Source organism: Archocentrus centrarchus, chromosome 8 (assembly GCF_007364275.1).
Source record: "Archocentrus centrarchus isolate MPI-CPG fArcCen1 chromosome 8, fArcCen1, whole genome shotgun sequence".
Lineage (NCBI taxonomy): Eukaryota > Metazoa > Chordata > Actinopteri > Cichliformes > Cichlidae > Archocentrus > Archocentrus centrarchus.
In genome coordinates this window covers 28,856,124-28,879,115 of record NC_044353.1, presented here as the reverse complement: position 1 = coordinate 28,879,115, position 22,992 = coordinate 28,856,124, and the positions used below count along the sequence as shown (strand labels likewise).

Below are 22,992 nucleotides of genomic sequence, written 5' to 3'. Positions count from 1 at the left end.
AAGGAGGTCGGTTCTGTTATTGCACGCTGGTAGCCCCGATGCTCTTCAGAACTTTCTATGGAGATTTGAGGTTACTGTGACCTCAGGAAGGGTGAGTGAACATTCTCCAGTGCCACCTCCCTTCTGGATAAGTCCTTTACAGAAGGAATCAAAGAAATAAAGTCTGTCAAAGTCTGTGTGGTCATCAGGGAGTATGAAGTTGTCAATCCAGGTCATGCATTTCTTTTGCCTCTTAATCATAACTCAGTGAAACAAATACAAATACTTCAGACATTTTGTGAATAAGGTTGAACTTATTAGCTGACAAAATGCAAAAAAGAAAAAGAAAAGAAGAAAAAGTTTATCTTTGATGAGTCTAATAGTGTCTTTACAGGTGTCTCCAAAAGCAGTCAGACCCATGTGCTGGAACTCTTTATCAGGCCAAGAAAGCAGAGCACAATGCTGGAGTTCTCAGATCACAGCAGTGACTAACTGCACGCCAATGGACTGATTTTAAAGTGCTTGTTTACAGAACAGTAAAAGCTTTAGAGACAAAATATACATTTATGACCTGCAGCTGGCTTCTAGCCATGTCAGGCTGTCTGGGGCTGGTTTGTTTACTGTTGTGAGGAAGCAGCTTTTATATTGGATGGGATACATCACATATCTGTAGCAAACTTTGAAGATGTGTGGCTTGATCCAGCTTCAAGCACATTTTAATGATGACAGAAAAAAAAAATCACAAAAGACAAATGTATGAGCAATAACCCACACTCAACTCATTCTTACATACAAATTGATTTTACAGTGATTTAAACCCTCATACATATGTTATGTTGAATGATGTTCCACAGTAAATAAATTACTTTATTACTGTATATATTATATACACTCACCAGCAATTTATAGGGTACACTGCTTCTTATTCCAAATATCCTAGTCAATCACATGGCAGCAACACAAGACATATAGACATGGTCAAGATGACTCATGAAGTTGGGTTTGTCTGAGTGTTTCAGAACCTGCTGATCTACTGGGATTTTCCCACACAACCATGTCTAGTATTTACAGAGAATGGTCCAAAAAAGGGAGAAAATATCACAGTGTATCCGTCTTCTGATGGCTGCTTCCAGCAGGATAATGTGCCATGTCACAAAGTTCAGATCTTCTCAAACTGGTTTCTCAAACATGACACTGAGTTTACTGCACTCAAATGGCCTCCACAGTCACCAGATCTCAATCCAACAGAGCACCTTGGTGATGTGGTGGAACAACAGATACACATCACAGGTGTGCAGGTGACAAATCTGCAGCAACTGTGTGATGCTATCATGTCATTTTGCACCAAAATCTCTGAAGAAAGCTTCCAGCACCTTGTTGAATCCATGTCATGAAGCATTAAATCAGTTGGGAAGGCAAAAGGGGGTCAACCAGCTACCAGCAACGTGTAATAATGAAATGACCGGTGACTATATATTTTTACTAACATCTAACATAAATTTTTTTTTAAAATTGGGTTTTTCTACTTTTAAGACTTGCTTGTGTAGGTACAGTATTTTTTATGCAGCAATATAGAAAATCTAAGCAAACCATTGAACACCACTCTAATAAAAATGATCCTGGGTCTTCCCAGCATTTTGAGGTTTTGGGAGCTTTTGTTTATTTTATTAATTTCTTTGAGATCCGCGGTTTGCCTTGTGCTTATTTTGTTTCCTGTATAGTTTCCATTTACGTATATTTAATCGTGTTTTCAGTTTGTAGTGCTTTGGTTTGGTTCCTCCTCAGAGTTCCTTCCTCATGTGTCTAATCCCCTGTATTAAGTTCATTCATGTGTGTATTTATCACTTCCTGTTTTATTTTGTGAGTTTTTCCTTGTGTTGTGCCTTTAGTTTTGCTTACGGTGTCTCGTCTTCACCAGCTGTTCCCACTTCCCTCATTATCTTGTGTATATATTGTCTGTGTTTTGTTGTGTCATCCTCTCCTGGTGGTGTGTTTCTTTGTGTCTTATGTCCCTGAGTTTCTCTGGATTTGTTGCACGATAAAGTCTTGCCCTGTTTTTATATTTCTCATGTGAGCTCAGTAATAAGGCTCCCTTTTTGAGTTCATGCCAGTCTGCATCAGGGTCCGGATCCTGTCTGCCTGCCACACTGTCATAATGTGACAAAGATCTTTTAATACGGACAAGAGTAATTATTTCATGTAACACTCGAAAGCTTAATTAAATCTACACAAAACTTTAAAAAAAAAACTTTCTTCTCTTGAATGTCAATTTTAAACCTTTTTATTAACTTGATCATAAATTAATTTTGGGGCTCTTATGTCCATGTGAACCAAGCTATTAAAACAACTCTGACATTTTAATACTTTTTTAAGTTAAATCCAGGCGATATAGCCATATGAATAATTTGAGTATAATTCCACCCCCCTTTATGACTGTTGATGGTGTCCACTAACTCCTGAAAATATGGTCTCTTGAGCTTCTAAGTGCTTAACTATATTCATCAACTCCTTGTGGTCTGTCCCCCCCCCCCCCCAAAACTGTATAATTGCTGGGAGGAAACCGAAAAACAAAACAAAAAGATAATTCAAAAGCAGGGGAAACTAAAGAGTTTGCAGTCATATGTTCCAATTATAGCTGCTTTAAAGCTTTTTTTATGTCCTACACACAACTGACTGTACTGCTGGTATCTAAAGAGGGCTATTTAGATCAACTTTCTCTGCTTTCATTGTTGAGGTTCAGAGAAAAAAAAAAGGTTGCATGAAATTGCAGAATTGGATTATGGCACATGATGAGAAATTAGATCCAAGACTGCTGAGATGTTAAGTGTTACAGTCCCAGACCTCCTCTAATAGCGTGAAATGAGAACAGATCTGTTAAGGCCTCGAAAAGCATAGAAATGGGATGGGATTGGCTTTATGCCGTCGTTCATTACCCCCCTCACACTGATAGGCCCTTTATGAGACTTAATTAAAAAGTCGATGGCATCTTTAATGGCCACAGCGCTGGTTGTTTTTCTGTGTTTTTAAAACGCTGGTTCCCTAATGACCAGAGGCAGCCTCATTTGGGGGATGGCGGACAGAAAAATGTTTTGACCTGTAGCATGAGGTCACCATGCCCCGGCTGTGCCAGGAAAACAGATAAGCCAGTTTTGTACATTTCCAGTGTGCGCTGGCTGCTGGTCAGTGAGCAGAAAGTAGCTGTTGAATAATCAGTGGAAGTACTTTACAGAAACCCCACCAAGATGGAGATGAAGAAGTTAATTTAAATGACAAATCAAATGGCTGTTGACAGATTTCTGCTTGGTTTGTTCTTTATACCATGACTTTTGGCATTTTGTTTCATGTCCTTGTTTATCTTCTGAATTAGATGCAGGGTAATAGTGCAGCTTGTTTGAAATGAAGCCGAGTGTGTCAAAGCCTTGAAAGACATCCAGTGTCCTCTCTGTCTCAGAAACTACTTTAGTTGAAGCTAATGAATGCAGTTTGAAAGACACAGAGAGGGCCTCTTTGGAGTAATTGTAGGAGAATCAATTTTTAATACTGATTTCAAGGATGTCTCTTTGCACTATGTGTTTTTGACTAAAAACATTGAACATGTATAACTATTACTTTCCATTTATAAGGGATTTCCTTGTGATTTTTCTTTGCTTTCCTGTCAGTGGAAATGAATATCTTCTGTTGTATGTGGTTGTTGTTAAATGAGTGTTATTTAAAGGGAAATTTAAAGAATTTTACAAACAAATTTGAGGTTAATTATTGGCTGCTATGCTGCCAGTGAAAAAAGTTGTTTAATGTCTTCCTTGGCTCAGGAGGGAGTGTTCAAATTTTAAAAAGCTCTAATGATGTCTTCGGCATTTCTCAGCTTGGGACTGAGAATTTAAAATGAAAAGAGAAAAGTAGTTTTACCCTCTGGGGTTGTGGAGTTTCAAGGTGTGGGCAAAGTGAAGATCTTGTAAAAGATGCTATGAAGTTGAATTATAGGAAATGCTGGATTATGGGATTTGGGGATTTGACTCACCTGGGACTAATAGGCTGTTCAAACAAATTAGCTGAAAAAAGTACACACACTTCATTGTGAGCTCTGACCAACCAGTTCTTCTCCTGTGGTATCAAAATACTGTAATTTTATCAGAAGCTGCTTTCATCACAGAGAGCTGTACAAGGTGTTCTTTGGTGTCAGCACCATGATGCTCTGCTGATGACAGTACTTGACTCTGAGAGCAAACAGCCTGAAAACATCTGCATAAGGTGGCTGGTAAACAGTTTGCAGACAAAGTTAGAGAGGCAAGAGTGATGGTGGATATACTGGGCAAAGGATGTTCAAGATGGAGCTGCCAGGTAAGAGGAAAAGAGGGAGGCCACGGAGAAGGTTGATGGATGTAGTGAAGGAGGATGTGCAGAGGGCTGGTGTGACAGAGGAGGATGCTGGGATAGTGTGAGATGGAACTGGAACTGGTTTAGATTCAATTTGCAAACCACTGATTCAATTTTGTTTTTAATTAAAAATAAATGTGTATTTGTATTCACATTTAATAAGCTGGACATTTTCCCCTAAAAACCTTTCAGTTTCTATACATCTCTTTATTATGCAAATCTTTCTATGCAAGTCAACCACGGAGAAAAACGAGCTTTTTGAGACGTGAGCTTCATAGCTCTGCCTTTAATGTTACAAAAACAAACATCTTTCAAATCTGTATTGTAGCTCACACTTTTATATTGTGTTTGTTATTTAAAATATTAATAGCTTGGCTGTGACTGCATGGTGGCGTGACGGTTAGCACTGCTGGGTTCAAATCCAGGCTGGGGCCTTTCTGTGTGGAGTCTGCATCTCCTCCCCATGTCTGCATGGGCTCTTTCCAGGTTCCTCCCACAGTCCAGAAACATGTGTGGGTTGGCTCAATTTGTGTTTCTAAATTGGCTGTAAGAGTGAATGGTTGTTTGTGTGTTGGCCCTGTGACAGTCTGGCAACCTGTCCAGGGTGTACCCCGCCTCTCGCCCAGTGGCAGCTGGGATAGGCTCCAGCCCCACAGTGACCCTGAACTGGATAAGTGGAAGAAAATGGATGGATTCTTTGGTTGACTGAAGCAATCTATGCTTGTTGCAAAGATGTGCTCCTTTTAAGGTAATTTACCTCAAAATGACACATTTCCAAATGAGCAACTTTTTGATGCTTCTTTTGTTAACTTTCAGACGCCACTAATCCTCGCTGCAGCAAGTGTGGATCCTGACTAAACCTGAAAATGACCTAAGACAGGCACAAAAAGTGGGGGAGAAACGTTATGGTAGTATTTCCAAAACACAGAAAAATGAAGTGAAAGATACCAGCCATTAAACAGAGTAGGGAGAGTTTGAGACTAATCATGGTGTGTATTTAACTCATTTTCATAAGTTGTCAGCTCACATAAGGCTTCCGCAGCTGCCTGCCATTGTTAAAAATATTTTCCCACCTTGATAGTTTAATGCATTTCCAGCCTGCTTGAGCCTGACATTAGCGAGGGACAAAGCGTCAACTGCTCCTCTTTCCCTATGTGTGAAAAAAATGATCCTCGCCTAGAACAGCGAATCTGTCTTCCAAAGAATGCCTCTAATTGGAGGAGAGAATTCTTCTTTCTGACGGCTCTGGAGGTTTCAAATAAAGCCCATTTGCCGATGTAAGGAGTCATTAAACATGTCATTAAATCCAGCTTCTATGATATAAGTAGAAGAAGTGCTAGATCACATTTAGTCTTTGGAGAGGATGGTGGAATTTGAACTGGGCTTGTGACAGCCGAAGGATCGAGCTCGCCCTGCCGCACAAACACAAACAGACCCATAAATCTATGCATTCTCTGTTCATACACAACGTGTGGGTGTTTATTGTGTGCGCAAAGGAAGCATCTTAAAGTCTGCTCTACCCATACAGGAGGGCACCAAATCATCCCATTACTGAAGGAAGAGAGTGTGACATTCAGCCACCAAAAGATCAGTCCTTGATGTTCTCAGACTGGTCACGCTCTTTTGTCTGACTTGCACTTCTTTGTTTCAGTATTGCAGTTGTTTTTTTGTTTTTTTTAAACTCAGCAGTCTGATTTGGCCTGCAGCGTGCGGCTGGTAAGTCCCAGTGGAGATGTCGGTCTAAACAGCCGGGTCTGAAGTGATTATGTGAGTGCAGTGTGAGAGATTCCTTTAGGGCCTGTGGGAAGCCTGCACATTCTTTGTTGACAGTAGAAATGAGAGAGTGAGAGTGAGGGAGAGAAAGGTAGAGGGGAAGGAGATGATCTAAACAGACAGAAAAAGGGCTGGAGTCTGGGAGATTAAAGGTACGTGCAGATATAAAATCCCTTTCTGCAGTTAACTATTGGGTTTCCCTTCATCCCCATATCCAATTAGCATGAGCTTTGTATTCCAGTAACTGCAAGTTACATCTTATAAGTCTGTCAAATTGTATTCTGGTAACCTCCCTATATACTTAGCCTAAGATTTTTATAGCAGTTTCATGCTGGGTTTCTGTAGCCCCCTTCACTTATTTTACTGAAAAATGGATTTTTGAGCTTGACTGAGCAACCCCTCTTTGTTTCTGTGATTCTACCCTGCTCCCTCCATTCTTCTTTTAAAAACCACAACAAATAATTAAGAACCAATAACTCCTCTTAAGGATCTAGAACAATTAATCATTCACAGTCATATCATCTGATATTGTCTTTATAAGTTCACCCATGCAATCAAATTGACATTTTTCTCTTCTTTTCCATTGGCCTGTTTACTCCAGAAGCGTGTCCTTCAAGCATCTCCTTCCCAGAATCGAGAGGCTAAGCCGTAGCAAGGCGAGCTGTCGTTTATCGCTGCCTTGCAGACAAATCCAGTCTAAATGGCCGGTGATTTTCACTCATTGGCTCAATAATCCATTTGAGAATTTACTCAGGGACTCAGACACATTGAGGGTTTTTTTTTTTTTAATTGCTCCTTTTGAACAGATCTCTCTGTATACCCCCTTCAACTTGAAGGAGACTTGTTTAAACAACAGAGAAAATGGAAATGAATGCACATACACAGGCATTTCAAATCAGCATGGTGCAACGGTTTGCAGCGCTGGAAAGTTTAATAACTCAAATGGCTTTGTGTTTTTAGAAATCCTTGTTCAACCCAAGGGTAGAGCAGAGGGAAGGGGACCTGAGTTCCACATGAATGGACCGCCCTCCAACTGTTTCTCCACATTTAATCCTTTTCTCTGCACTTGCCTTTGCATGAATCTATCCTGATTAAAGTATTGGCTCAGGTCTTCTTCCGCCACCTTGCTCCTTCACCCCGATGTCTTTGCTGTCCACCCCTCCTGCTTGCTGTCCCTCCTCCCATAGTGCACTGTGGTAATTGAGTGAAAGCTGTGGCCCTGGAGTCCTTGTGTAATCCACACTTTATAAGCACTCTAATTGAAGTGCAAATTCAATACTCCCTCATCAGCCTTTTACTGGCTGTGCCATTGCCTGCACCCCTTAGGTAATTACAAGGAGACTGGCAGTTCAATCATTTTGCAGAAAATAATGTTACAAAAATGTAGCCGCATACACCACATAATTTTACAGTGGATGTTTGGAGTGTGATAGCTGGGTTACTGGGGTGAAATACTGAACAAGACAAAAAGGCCTCCCTGTCTGTTGTCAGAAGGTTACACACCAATCCTCAGTGTGATGGAGGAATTTAGAGAATCTTATCTGAATACCACATGGGATTGCTCTGTGCTGAAATTTTCCTCCCTGTGCCCTGGTTTACCTGTAGACACGTGCACACATTTGTGGCAGACACATCACTGAGTGTGTGTGCAACGTCCTCTTTTGTATAGCCTTAGCTGTACACACTCATGCATGTAAAGCTGCATAATGGCAAGTGAAGTGCACATGCAAACACATATAAGTATATGGATTTTGTCCATATTACTGTGTGTCTCTGTGTGTGTTTGTGTAGGAGTGCGGTGTGCAGCTTTAATTAAACTTCCTCTATTTTCTCTCAGCTTGTCCCCATAGGGCCCTGTCTTCTTCCCGACCACATGCTTATTTATTTATAATTGCATTAAACTCCAGAGCTGAGCCATAACCGAACATGGTGCCAGACCTGTGGAGTAAGCTGGGATTGTCACGCAGTAATACAATTTCGTGTTCTGCAATGTTCCACTGACTAGGAAAATTCCACATATCACATAAGAATGCACTGTACATTAAACAAGAACAAGCTGAAAAGGGAGTCTTGACTGTTATTCACCAGAGTAGCAATTTAAAATGTGAACACAGATTTTTTTTTTTTCCCCCCTTTGGTGGGAATACATTCATATTCTTTCAGCTAGTGGTATTTGAGCACACGGAATTTTGATTTATATTTATATTTGTCAAATATTGTAGACCAAAAGGATGCTGTATTCTGATATCTTTGTCCAACTTTGTCCTCATCCAAGTTTGAAGCTCTTTACTGGTAGAGCACCACAAGTGGAAGATTCCTATTAGTAAAATAGAAGATATTTCCATGAAATCTATTTAACTATGCATCAAAGGCTTGTGTGCTGAAACCTGTTTTTCACAAGAACATGCAATGAGAAAAAAGGGAGTTTTAAATAGAGTGCCTTGATGTTCTTTCAGTTTTAAACCTATATACATATATATCAAACACAATTAAAAATGTAATATTTAAATACTCTTTATAGATGTCCATATTAAAAACTGTGGAGACAAAAGCAAATTCCTGTTGTGAGATCTTGCGATGGCATCCCTATAGCATTGTATTCCTCAGATCAAACATTCTCAAGAAGAAAACAATCCATGTATCATAACAACTTGTCTCTTTTCTCCTTTATTCAATTGCCAGAACCCTCTTCAGTTTTTTTTTGTTTATCTTTTTAAATTGCTTTGCCTGAATTTAAATATCCCGCCAGAGAACCTTTTGGATGAGCTTCACAGCAAATTTGTAGCGCATCCCAAGTGCTTTTGTTAAAGTTTGATGAATGTGATTTGAATGTTCAACAGAGAAAATCACATTACAATATTCTTATAATACAGCGAAATTGCCAAGATACCCTACATGTGCAGCTACCCACGAGTGATGACTTAGTATCTGCAACACTACCTACTCACATCTGCAGCATAAACAAGACTGCACACCATTTTTTTTCCAGAGGCACTTTAAATGTTAGCGTCAAGATCGTAATCACATTATCCCACATCTTTCCATAATGTGATCAAACTAGTGAAGCTCACACTTTTACAAAGACAGTGTTCTGTAAGTTATAATTTGTATTATTCTGCACACATTTTTAATTGCTTGTTAATTGTGTCTTAAATTCCTTTGTGACTCACTTGCATCCATTTCCTGCTGAGATGACCCACTTTCCTGGGGCCAAAAATTCACTTAAACCACATGCATAACTAAATTCTTGCATTTAGTATTCCTTTCCCTGGAAAAAAAGCAAGCAAACAAATAATCAGGAAATCCCCAAACAAATAAACAAATTTATGGTTATATTGACTGAATTTCTTGGATGAGAGTAAGGCAATCATTGCTGACAAACAAAAGTACATCTGTGTGTGCTTGACACATCACAAATCACTGAGCTCACCTAGTCCTAAAGGAAAATAGATGTAGCATATTGCAATAATAATAAAAAAGTTCCGTGTAAAGTTCTAGCATCTGAGGTTAGAAATAAAGCATTTTACATATGCTAATCTACACATAATTTCAACTTTAGGATCAATCAGCTTTCATGACTTTTAATTCTCATAAAGTAAGCCTCATATACAGGCAGCCACGTACAAAATCACATACAAATACTTACATTTATACAGTGTTATGCACAAAGTGTGTGTATGTAAGAGATAGACACCAGTATGAAGCCTCAAGCTAAGCTGAATGATTTCACTGTTTCATCTTAGTGTTTTGAAACTGAATGTGATATGCAAGGGGTGGATTGGACTGAGAAACAGAGGGATTCTGCATGCTCATACTGTGTCAAATTGTCAATCAGACAGTGGAGCATACTAATTTATTCTCCCTTTTTCCTCTAATTGGATCATAATTTGCAAAATGAACGTTATATTTTGTTCACTATGACTTAAAATTAGTGATTGAGCCTATAACCTCATCAGGAAAGTGTTTTCTGAGGTCATGGATCAAGGGAGCCAAATGATTCTATAAGGCCAGATGCCTTTTTTGCAACCACAGGAAACACCCTCTGCTGGCCATTAGACAGAATGCAGTTTTAAGGCACTTATCTGGAAGCAATTACCATCTTTTTTATACAGTATATGGTTATTCAGTGATTTATTTAGAGCTGCTATAGTAGAAGACACAAGACTCACTGGTAAAAATGAACTTCCTTCAAAGTATCACCATCCACGTTTGGTGCTGTGGTGGATGGCTTCAGTTTTGAATGATGGGTAACTGAAGGCTGTATGTCTGATTAGCTTTTTATAGTGTTTGTAAGACAGCAAGAAGTGCAAAGACACAAAAATGTCCTGAACTGATCAACAAGGAGTTTCACACAGGTTCATTCATAGATAACTGTATGCTGTTGAAAACATACAGATTTATTGTGTAGAATAAGTTGAAGGCTTACAACATTTCAAGGTATTGGTTGAGGTTGGGTCAACCATATTTAATGTGTTTATGTCAAAAGTTACTTATGAATCTTAAAGATTTCAGTCATAATAGTCGCTCTTTGGAATTTCGTAGCACTTTTACACATAATAGCAGGAAAAAAAACTATTATTTGGTGATTATATACCTTGTAATATATATAATAATGTGCTGATAAAGGTTTTAAAACACCTGAATGCTTTTAAGCTTCTATTCTCAGTAAAGGTCAAGCATCTTATTGCATTTTCTGCCACTCTTTATTTTTTGTCTTGTCTCATATTTTTTTGTCTCAGTTTTATCCAGAAACACATAACATCAAATTATCTAAGGAAAAAAAAAAAGACATTCTATAGATCACCACAGAAAGGTAAGACAGAAAAAGGTTCATGCTGTAGAGGGGATTTATATATGTTAGTGAGAAGACTCTGAATTCAAGTTATGACACTGTTGTTAAGTTTCATTTGGAAAGCACATTTCAGAACATACATAGAAAAATTTGGACAAGTAAAATATTGAAATCAGCTCAGCAGTGATGTAAAGACAACATCTCCTGGTCATTATGCTTGACAAATGCTTTGTTCTTCAGTCAGCTGAAGCATGATTGTTTGTCAGAAGAGAACTTGCATTTCCAAAATGCACCCATGGTTTTTGGCTGATGGTTTCAAATTTGTTGACAGGACGCCAAGACTGTTCTGCAGCAAAAGAATGACAGTCCTTGATGGTTTCATTTAACAATCTTTAGTTTCTCAATTAACAATTATTTTAAAATGTGCTTTCTTTTGTTATGATTATGAGTACAATTAGAAGCTCCCAAATGATTTGAGGTCAAAGAAAAAACTCCTTATTTGAAAGACTCAATTATTTATTTAAGGTAGCTCAGATGAAGAAACGCTTTTTGGAACTATACAAGGATTTATGGAGTATATTTTAAGATTTCAAGCATAACCCACCATCTTTTCCTCACAGCTGGAGTTATTTTCTTATCTTAGTATGCATTCTTTGTTAATTTTATGTGATACTTTACATATAAACAAAACAAAACAAACAAAATGCAGTTTGTGTTAGTGGTAATAAATATGCTGGCACGGATCTGCTGATTTTGAAATCTATACCCCCCCCCCCCAACACCCAGTGTCAAAACCAAAACAATCCCAGCATGGCCAGTCGCTTATTGGGCGTTCGTACACGTCACAGACTAACCCGGAAGTGCAGTGACAGCTCTTGTCAAAAATCCTTCATCTCTTTCGTTCAACTGCGAAACAAAGGTGAGTTTTAAAGCTGCAAAATGACCGCTTTCTACACCTGTCACATGTGCATTTTAAGATTTTCTCCGTGATAAAGTACGTTTGAAGTTTGGCCGTAATTTAACGTAGGAAACACTTTTACAGAGCTTCAATATTAGCCGCTAGCTGGCTATTGTTAGCAGGTTGGTAGCGGCTCGGGACTTGTGTGCTCTTCCCATTTGTGTTTCACTTTTCAGCTGCTTTTAAAAATTTATTTATTTTTGCGGTGCCAGCTGTTTGGATGTGCAAATGTCACAGCAGAAATAATCAGCACGAACATCTCCACAGAGACATGCAAAATAATGAGACCCCTGTTTGAAAAAACCTGTTAGGCTGAGCAGGAGGATAAAGCATCCTGCCAAATAGTGACCACGGCTTCTCCCCTCTGTTGCTTCTCAATGCGCAGTGCAGGACAGCTGCAGGTTTCAGTCTGCCAGAAAGCATCTGAAAAGAGAGAGTCAAGCAGAAAGGCTACTGCAATGCAGGGTATAGGAACTCTGCAAGGTGATTGGAAAAAGTGGTGATTTTAAGCCTTAGAAAAAGTGATGAACTGTGACTGAAACTTTTATGAATAACCTTTTTGTGACATCCAGATTTATGGATTTAGCCCACAACTACTCATTTAAAAACAATGAATGCACTGAAATCTGGGATACCAACTATTTACTACTTGAGCTCCAACTTTAAGGATTTGCTGGTTTATGAAAAAAGAATGATCTGAAAATTTCCCAAGATTTGAGTGGACGTTATAGAAATCCCGAGGGCCCTTTGGCTTTTATTAGGATAAGAGAAGACTTTATCTTTTGCTGTGTTAAATTTAATGTTATTATTTTATTTTAGCTGATGCATATCGACCAAGCCTAATTGGAAAAAATAATGATCAGATTAATCAGTAATAGCAATAACTGTTGCAGCCATTAGGCTTGGATGACTGAACAAATCTTTGGTTATTGGTAATTGGCTGAACCCATTGCTGATTGCTTTCTTTTATTGGGGGGGGGGGTGTCTTTTTTGGGGGGTTGTGAATTTTTTTTTTAATTTAATTTAACTAAATTATTGGTCTGCTTCTTTGAGAATTAACTTGTACAGTGCCAAGTAGTAATAGGATCTAGTAGTACGCCTATGTGACAGTATTGTTTGGCCTGTTGGCATAAAGGCAAAACCCAGGTCATTTTAGCCCATTGCTAGGTGGTTGGCATCATGTTATATCATGCATAAATGAAGTTTTGCGGATAAAAATTAATTAGATGTTAATGTGAAATAAACTGATACAAGGCTTTTAGAAGGTTTTATAGGTCCATAAATGCTAAAACCAGATCATTTTAGCCTGTTGCTAGGTAGTTGCTTGGCAAGGTGATGACATCATAATGTCTGACAAAGACAAGAGCCATCAGGGGTCTCAAGCTGTGTCCACACTGTGGGTACGAGAGACCATCGAAAGCGAGTCGCTTCCAGTGTAGACACAGCTTTAGACCCCTGAAGGCTCTTGTCTTTGTCAGACATTATGATGTCATCACCTTGCCCTCTACAGTGTGGTTGCTTTGCTCCTGATCTTGTTGGAGCAGTTGGCAGACAAAGGAATAGTCGAACACAGATTTTGTGTATTATAGTAAGATTCTTCTCCACACATAGTAAGATTCTTTGGGCAGCACGGTGGCGCAGTGGTTAGCAGTGGTTAGCACTGTTGCCTCACAGATAGAATACCATCTGGAAGGCCTGGGTTCGATTCCACCTTGGCCCAGGCCTCTCCCTCTCTCTGTGTGGAGTTTGCATGTTCTCCCCGTGCTTGCGTGGGTTTCCTCCGGGTACTCCGGTTTCCTCCCACATTCCAAAGACATGCACTTACTGGGGTTAGGTTAATTGGCTAATCTAAATTGCCCATAGGTGTGAATGTGAGTGTGAAAGGTTGTTCGTCTCTCTGTGTTGGCCCTGTGACAGGCTGGCGACCTGTTCAGGGTGTACCCTGCCTCTCGCCCTATGACAGCTGGGATAGGCTCCAGCCCCCCCGCGACCCTGACCAGGATAAGCGGAAGTGAATGGATGGATGGATGGATAGTAAGATTCTTCTGCAGTGAGAGTAGGGTGCAGATAGAAGAGAACCTGGAGAGGTGGAGGTATGCTCTGGAGAGAAGAGGAATGAAGACAGAATACACGTGTGTGAATGAGAGGAAGGCAGGTGTAACAGTGAAGCTGCAAGGCAAGTATCTTTGAAAACTAAACAAAACACTATATGTGTGGTTGTGCACCCTGATCATTTAATAAGCATATTTTAACCCCACCTGTTTTTATTAAGAGGCCACAAACAAAGATGTTGCTTTGTAAAGGTCCTTAAACTTGCTGGTTTTTGTCTTTTTAAACCAAACACTTACTGCTGTGGCTGTGACAACACCAAAAGCCACTTTTTATACATCATGCTGGAATAATTCACCAAATCTAACAGTGGTTCCTGCAAGTAATTAGATGGCCATCTGAAAGTCCAGGTAAACATTTCTTACTTTTTGATTAGTGATGTGACAAAAGTTGGTGGAACACTTGTATGCAAAGCTGTATTTCCCAGTGAAAAATCTGCTAAGTGCATGCTAAATATTCAGCTGGTTTGTCCCACTGAGCTTTCTGCTCAGCTGTGCTGGAATTGTATGCATGAGCAAAGGGCGTGTGGGAGTTCAGCAATGCTCTGAATAGGAGTTTGGATTGATTCAGAACAGTCTATGGTGAACAAATTTGAATCCCAAAAGATAACTCTTTGACTGGCTTAGCATTTTTCTCATTTTATCTTCTTAAACCGTGACACATCCACACATTCTTCACGTAGCTGTTGGTAAAGATGGATTCTTGATGTACAAGTTCGTGACTTATTTTGGCGTGGAAGGAAATTGAAATTTTATTAAACTGCAGCTCATTGCACAAAATAAAATACTGACTTTATCTCTCGAGCCTGCAATACAGTCGGTCTGTGCAGAATCAGGATCTGAATTCAACATCCAGCCAGTTTTGTGTAACAGCTGTTGGCACTTAAGTCACAGTTGTCTCACTGCCACATCATTGTCTTAATATGACAAAGCTAGAAAACAGATGTATTTAATGCCTCCACGCCCTTTGCTTTACTAGGCTTATTTCATTTCAGTCATCAATATATCAGGATGTTTTATTTGTCACTATTATTTATTACTATAACCTTTTAAACCATTTAAAATGAAAATAAAAAAATTAAAACTGTTTTTGCTTTGGCTCAGCAGCCTCTGTCTTTAGCCACCACTCTGAGAGTCTTGAGCAACGTCCTTTCCAGTTTGATTGGTTACATTTCACAAGTAATAGCCTGTTAATGCTGAAGGCCACTGTGCCACAGACAGGCACAAAGGAGCAGCTTTGAAGCTGTGTTTTGAAGGTATTACGGATATTTCCCAAGTTGCAATAAACACAACAGTTTTTGTTTTTTGACAGTTTTCCAGTTACATTGCCTGATTAAAGTGCAGACCCTTATGTTATTACTACCGGAAATTTTCTTTTTATATTCTTCCTCTAGTATTCATGATATTAATAATTTTAAATTCAAACATATAGGTAAGTGTGACTTTGTTGTGCTAGTGTCAGTCTTTCTTCTTCTTAGGCATGTGGGTTTAGTATTTTGTTTTTAATCTGTACAAGGAAATTTACTGTTTCCACAGTTCTTCAAAAAGCCATTTCAAAGCCATAAAAAACTAATTTAACTGCAGCATGTGAAGCATTGCATCTTAATAATTATTACTAGAATTAAAAGAACTTATCATAAAAACCCTATTATTCCATTTTCTTCGACTCTTCTGGTGTTTTGTATAGAAGTGACGAGTGACTTGTTTATGAAATTTTTGAAGTGATTGTCATTCTTTTGGTCAATAACATCCAATAAATTGTCACACTGAACTGCTGTGTGCACTAAGAAAATATCCTGCAGACATCTGCAGCTGTGCGTTGGTGGCAAACCTCCTTCAATCACAAACACTGAGTGGTTGAATTTATGACCTCAAAACTGTTTTTTTTTTTTTTTTTTTGTCTAAGAAAATGTATCCATGTGAACTGCCCAAATAAATTCTATGCAAGAGGAACACGGATCAGGCTGTTAACAAGATCCGCTTGGAGGGGACAGGCCAGATGCTGTGTTTCATATTGCTGAGCTGTATGCATCAAAAGTGGTTATTAGACAGGTGGCCTTTCCATAGACTTCCACCTGGCAGCTGGCAGATAGCTAGATACAGAAGAAAAAGTGTGTGTGTGTGTGTGTGTGTGTGTGTGTGTGTGTGTGTGTGTGTGTGTGTGTGTGTGTGTGTAGTGAGACCACTTGTCTTGATTTAAAAGTGCTTTTCTGACTGCTTGTATTCCTCAAATTTAAACTCTTACAATGATGTGTGTCATGCTCTCCCTCTTGTTGACTGTGTCCATTCAGCTCAGTGCTGTATATTAAACTATTCAACCACTCTGTTAGACGTTCTTTACACACAAGCGCCCAGCTGCCCAGAGCACCCCCCCCTCTTCATACACTACAAGATGCAGCCATTTGGTTTATTTACGGGTGGTGCTTCTGTAACTGCTGGGAATAGGCCAAGAGCCAATCGAACCACACGGTGGAGGCCAAGCTAATAGAATCTGACAGGAATGGAGTCATAGAGGCGGCTCAGGCATCGTAAAGCTGTCGCTGTTTAAGCCCCTAAATTTGTCGCTATTACCTGCTTGCTTCTCCCTTTACATGGGCAAAGAGCGCTGCCAGATTCCTGAGTTTGTGACCATGTTTCTCATCTTTGCTCATTTCAGCACCAAATGAATATGTTGGTGTGTGCACACATGCTTGTGTATTTTCAGGGTCAAATGCAGAGTGCATTGGCAGTGAATTGAAAAACAGATCAATGATATACTATCCACCATATAATGTCAAGCAAAAAGTAAATTACTGCAGAGTGTGGTGGACCTTAACAAACAAATGTTTCAGCACTGCACCATTTCTCCATCATACTCGCCTGTATTTAGATACTTCTTTTTTATTGGCTCTTTGAAGAATTCCTTTCGTGGTGTTGCTGCAGTGGGAGATGTCAGGATGTGCGAATTTGTTTGGAGTGTAACAGTGTAAAATGCTACATCAGTCAGTACATCAGTACTAGTCAGTAAGGAAATAGGGTGGCGCTGAAAATGGCTAATGTGTCAGAATTGATTTTTTTTTTCCCCACTAATGAGCCTGATTAAAAGAACGTGCACAAATTCCTCTAAAACCAGGCCCATACTGTGTCCAGTTTTCTGAGCTGTGTCGTTGGATCAGTTTCAAAAAGTATTGGCCGATGGCATCACAGCCTACAGCTTTGATACTTCTGCTTCTGGCTTTAACATTCATCAGCTGAACTGATGAATGTTAAAGAAAAACAGAGAAATAAAATCCAAACATGAACATCATATTTGGATTACTGATTCAGTTGACTCATTCGATGCTGTTAGCTAAATGGTTATTTAATTGTTTTGAAAACATGAAGCTGTTGATATGAGTACAGACAATGTGTGGTGTAATATATGAGTTTTAAATGTAGGCAATTTGGTAAAAAATGATATGCCTTTTGTTCTAGTGTAGATTTTCTATTCTGCAATGCTATTCCTAAGGAAAATTTGCATATGCACAGGACTACTAAAACATAATTGATATAGGCATTCAAAAATATGTGATTGGGCCTTTTTTTAGGAGCAACATGTGAAGAAGCTCATTTCTCATATTGCTGATTGCTTGTGAGGGAAGGCAACAAGTATTGAATTAGTTTGCATGAGAGGAGGGAAATTGAAATATGGATTGGGGTCGCAAATGCCTGCCAGTACTATTGGCTGTTTCGGATATGGAGGATGAAATGTATTTCTTTGTGTATGTGCGTGTCAGTGTGTGACTGATGCAGACAGAGCGGGCATCGAATGGTTTTCCACCTCTCTTGCACGAAGCAATTTTCCAATAACAAGTAGGGAGCAGAAGTGACACAGATGAAGTGAATGTTTTAAGAGGAAAAGTAATCTTAAAGACAAGCCAAGCCATTCCTCACTCTAATCCCTTTGCTTTTCCTGCATTACGGCTTCTGTCTTGAAGCCAGACCCGAGCCAGGTCTCCCACCATCTGCTATTTAGATGTATTTAAATCATGCATGCATGCTGACTTTGGACCTGTGATTTGAACTGGCCAGGTCCCTGGTCTCTGCCAGGCTGCTCAGCAAAACTCATGACCCAGGAAAGCCATATGAATATGAATTAATGACAACACAGTTGGTTAAAAGTGTCACTGCCCAAAAGTCAGATTCAGTTTTGCTGATATTCTGGCATTAGATCGTGGAAAACAGCGACCCATCCAAGTAGTCTGAATATCAGATCCAACTTTTTCAAGTGTGTAATAGTGTCTAGCATTTGAAATTGATATCACTTTTAGGTAAAATGTTGAAGGAAGTGGGGATAACATGATAGACTCAAAAATTGAGAGAGGACTGGTTCAACTAAAAACATTAAGGGGACACAAAAACCCCAGGGTAAAATCTGACGTTACCTCACTAAGCTCCTAATCCGTGTTCATAGTACAGGCCTCCAAAATCTTGTGGGAGAGAAGAAGAAACTCACAGGAGGGAAAACAGGAGACACTGGGGAGAAGCAGATCAGAAAGCTTATTAATTAATTGGATACACACACACTGACACTACAGTGAATAGAAAATAAGAAGGTAGATATTTCTTACACAGATATAGTGATGTCTCTTAAATGATTATCTAAATTTCACAGAATCAAGACCTAATGATACAGTAACAGCAGGCAGTGCATCCCACCTTTAGTATCTAAAGAAAGTACAAGATGGTAGTTTTCACTTTTGTCAAGAAATTGCTTTTTTGTAACACCTAACAGATCAGTTGATTCCTATTGTCACTCAATAAAGACATTTCTATTAGGGGGAATTTGAATGATGTAAAAATAAGATGTGAATGACCTGTTCACTCTGGTAATTAAAAAAAAAAAAACGGTTTCCCTTTAACAAAGGGGAAAGGGAGTTGCATGTTAAAGGTGGGGAATGGAAAAGAGGGAGGACAGGAATAGGCAGAGAGTAAGAATCGTGACTGTGAAATCGATAGTTCATACTGTTCCGAAATTGAGGGGTTGTTTTCTTTTTTTTTTTTGTCAGAAGCTGTGTATGTAAGGTGGAATATGAAATAGCCTTGGTGGAGGCCCCTCATGTAAGCAGCAGTATTGATTTCCACAGACCTGGTCCAATTTTGGTACCACCGTTTTTTTCACTGCCCTTTAAAGAACCCAAGCCACTCTGGTGGGACAGTGTTGTAGAAATCACCTGACTCTGCTTCATCTCCTCCTACCTGAATGGCCACGAGTAAAGAGTCAAGGAAATTTCTACAGTTTCCAGAGTCTCTCAGAGGACACAGCTGCAGGATGGAAGATTTCCCCCGTTGGCAGTTCCTGTTAAGAGATTCACTAGCATTACAACATGAAGAGAAAATAATCCTTTTTCTTTGTGTGTGTGTGTTTCTATTGGCAAGTGGCTCAGAGAGAAAAAGAGTGTGAGTGAGTGGACCGACAGACTCTGTATACAATACAGCTTGGCTTCTTACGTCTGTGTGTTTTGTTCCTGAACCAGGGGAGGGGGAGTCACATGAGTGTCTGTTCAGCTGCAGCTTGCGTTGAGGTGTATTCACACATATCCCCCACAGTTTAGCAGTTACTGCGAGCAGCCAGACATTAGTGGTGAAATTGCAGCTGTTTTAAAGTCTTTATTGCAGTAGGATTTACAGGGTAAAATGGTCTGTAATTCTTAGCCTGTGCTCCTGCTGCGCTGTCCCTGCTGCTGACGCTGCTTTCATACTGCCCTATCTGGCTTCATAAGGAAAAGCGACTGGAGAGTATCAGCTCCCGGAACAATATAGGACATTTTTCTCTCCCTCTACTCCTGAGATTCAAAAAAGTTTGAAGGCAAAGAAATAAAGGCTTTGCCTCATACTCTTTTTCTTCCCCTTTGCTTCCTTTGCAGTCACCATGTGTCCCATCTTTTCTTCCCCTTTCCTCTCCTCCTTTAACTTTCATTCTCTCCAAGTAACGGGAGTCTCTTGCAATATGCTGTGTTTCCCCACTTGAGTGTTAATGAGGCAGATGAATATTCATGAAGAGGAGGCTGACATCGCTATATGGCGATTGTGCAGCAGATGATTGTGTGCATGGGGACTCTAGTGGACACATTTCTGAGGGATCTGTTGTGCAGTGGGTAGACATCAGGAGACTCTGGGCTCCTCTGCTAATGATGCAGATGCTTGAGTTTCATTTTTGTCTGTGGTTGTGGATGACCTATTCCCAAGGCCGTTCCTCTCTCCCTTGTGGCTGCTGGAGCTTAGGTTTAGCCTCCAGCTGCTGGTGGAGGACAGCCAAGGAGTGCAAGACTGAGAAAAAGAGCTGCCTTTTTGCTGCCTACACTCATCCTACTCTTCCTCCCTGTGGTCCTGACTTGTGACAAAGGGATGCCATGAGTCTCCTCTCTGGGGGCCATCTCTGTCTTTTTATTATACCTCTCACTATTTGTTGCTATCTTTTTTTTTATCTTTGTAATTTTTTATGTGGTTCTTACATTTTCTTTCTTGAAATATATTGCACTCTGATGTCGAAAACTGACTTCACCTAATGTTGAAGGACATATTGGAAAGTATGTGGCTCATTTTAACAGCAAAAGGCTGCGTGATGCATGCTTGTCATGTCCCTTGCATTGCTTTTTCCTCCGGTGCACTGCTCCCCCCCTTTTTTTTTCCTCTTTTGAGCTTTGTTCTGCTCTTCAGTTTCTCCCCAAACAGTTCGTATAGTAATCTCTCACATTTTCTTTCCCCTCTTTTCCTTTTTTTGCATGACAGCTTCTCATTTACATTTTCTCACTAGCTCATCATCCAGTCTGTCTCTTCCCTCCCCACTGCCATCAGCCTGGGGCTTTCTCTAGTCCCCTTTCCATCTCTTATTTGCCGTTACTACCTTTTTTTCCTCTCAGCGTCAATCTTTCCTCCCTTATTTCTCTGTAAGATATCTGACCCTTGCATATTTAAAACCTATGATCTCCAAACAGCCATTTTTGACATGAACACATGAAGTGATATGTGTTTATGTCTGCAGCACAAGGTGGAAATTTGTGTTTGTCTGTCTGGCACAAGCTTTGTGTTAAGCACCCTTTAATTTAGGAAGGTGAGTCTGCCGTTGCTGCTTTGGAGGACCGATAGTCCAGCTGTCTCCTTTGTGGTGACACGTCTACTAGTGATATAATAGAGGTCTTCCCACTCCTTTGTGCTCCTGACCTCCCTGTGCTCATGAAATCGGTTGCATTGCCACTTTATGTTGTCAGTTCCAGTCTAGCAGGCATTCATACTTATTCTCATGCACACACATATCCTTCCTGCAGTTGGGGAAAGGGTGGAGGCTGGCCAATTTATCAGTGTTCTGACTGTAAGGCTACAGGGAGCCCTCCGTCTTCATCAGTTCACTCAGCAAATAGGCACACCCCAGTCACTGCTACTAGAGTTAGCTCATGTGTCTCCATTATACTTTAACAACAAATCTGTGAGGGTGACTAGAAATAGTGTTCTATGGTTAGCCATCTTAAAAAACAGTCTGTTCACATCACAGGTGAAACTGGTTAAAATGTGTTTATTGCCTCAGTTTTATTAGTGTTTCCCACAGGCTGTCAGTTTACAATAAAAGGCAGTTGGCAGATTATTATAGTATAGTCTCTTTATTTCAAGCTAATTAGAATAACATTAGCTGAATATTACAGCAGTGTCAGCCGACTGTTGCTTAACTTCCATTACTGCGAGTATGAAGCACATGTATCTCACTGCTTGTAATGACTGTATTCAGTTTAGGGTGCAGTTTTTCTGTGTATTTCTTTGAAACACTGTGCGTTCATTCTGTCCTGTCATGTGATGTCTCAGTGCTGTTGTCCTGCAGTAGTGAAGGACGTCTGTCTTATTTGTCTGTCTATCCTCCTCCTCCTCCTCTGCCATCTCCTCCTCTCCGCCGCCCTTAGCCTCAGTGCCCCCTCGCTTTTCTCGACCCGCTGCTGATCAAAGCTGCTTTGAGGATGCTGAGCGTGTCCAAGGCTGGTAGTGATTTGATGATATGTGTATGTCTTCAGAATCTTGTCTTCATGTGTGATTAGATGGTGTGTGACAGGTGGCGTCAGTCCCATCAGCTCATATTAAGCCAGAAAGCCATGCTGCCACCACCGCTGCTGTTTTTATCCTTTAATGTTAAACCTTCCTCACCAGCAGAATCAATTATCAGTGATTATGTTAGTGTCAAAGTCTTTAGCGCCTGGCTGAGCCCCATTGCTGCCTCCTCCCACTCGTTGCTGTGTGGCCCACAGGCCCACAGAAGCCACACTATGCTGATCCCCAGTCAGAGCACTGCTGCTGCAGAGGGACAGCTTTACAGACAGCTCTAAGTTTAACCTTCCTCCTCAACAGTGGTGTGACAACGCAAGGAGAGTTTATTATGCCTGACAAAGCTCCCCCATGTAGGTTTTTCCACAGTGAGAAAACTGCATAGCGATTAGCCCTATCATGCTCAATTGTGGATGTAGCTGTCAGAGCTGGCTTGGTGGTCTTGTGTCCTTGGCTGTACACTGCTTGTGAAGGCCATGTTGTATAAATAGTAAGCATTCACTGAGCTTTTGCTGCACCACACTGCAAAAAAAACAACAGAATTTTCTATGCAAAAACTCAACGGTTGGCATGTAACCAATCTATGTCTCACATAGGGTTTCCTCAGTAGCATGTCCTCAGCCTTGGATTTAGCTGTGATGCACAGTGTGTGTGGAGATTATTGCCACTGCACCACACAGGGCAGTGAGGCAGCTTGTTAAAAACCCCACTCAGCTGCAAGGTCACAGCTCTGGCTTTTCCACTGTTGTGTCAATGCTTTGTCAAACACACGTTCACACATTACTTTCAGAAGTGTTTAAATATCATCAGGCAACACAATTGGCTTATAGCACTTCATAAAACACAAACACATTCCCATATGCACTAACAACAATTTGCATATGTGTTTTTTGAAGTAATTAAGCATCAGTTTTACATCATGTTCCTCCACCTCTTGTCTATGCACGCACTGTCACTTTTTG

General features: G+C 40.1%; 1 protein-coding gene across 2 annotated transcripts in view; it reads left to right on the top strand.

The window, feature by feature from the left end:
* The first annotated feature begins 11,767 nt into the window (after positions 1–11,767).
* The window catches only part of LOC115785247 (speckle-type POZ protein-like), a 101,184-nt gene continuing 89,959 nt past the window's right edge, over positions 11,768–22,992 (top strand). For both annotated transcript variants that reach the window (XM_030736778.1, XM_030736779.1), the window contains exon 1: positions 11,768–11,837. The gene's annotated coding sequence lies outside the window, so the exon portion shown is untranslated. The remainder of the gene's footprint in view (positions 11,838–22,992) is intronic.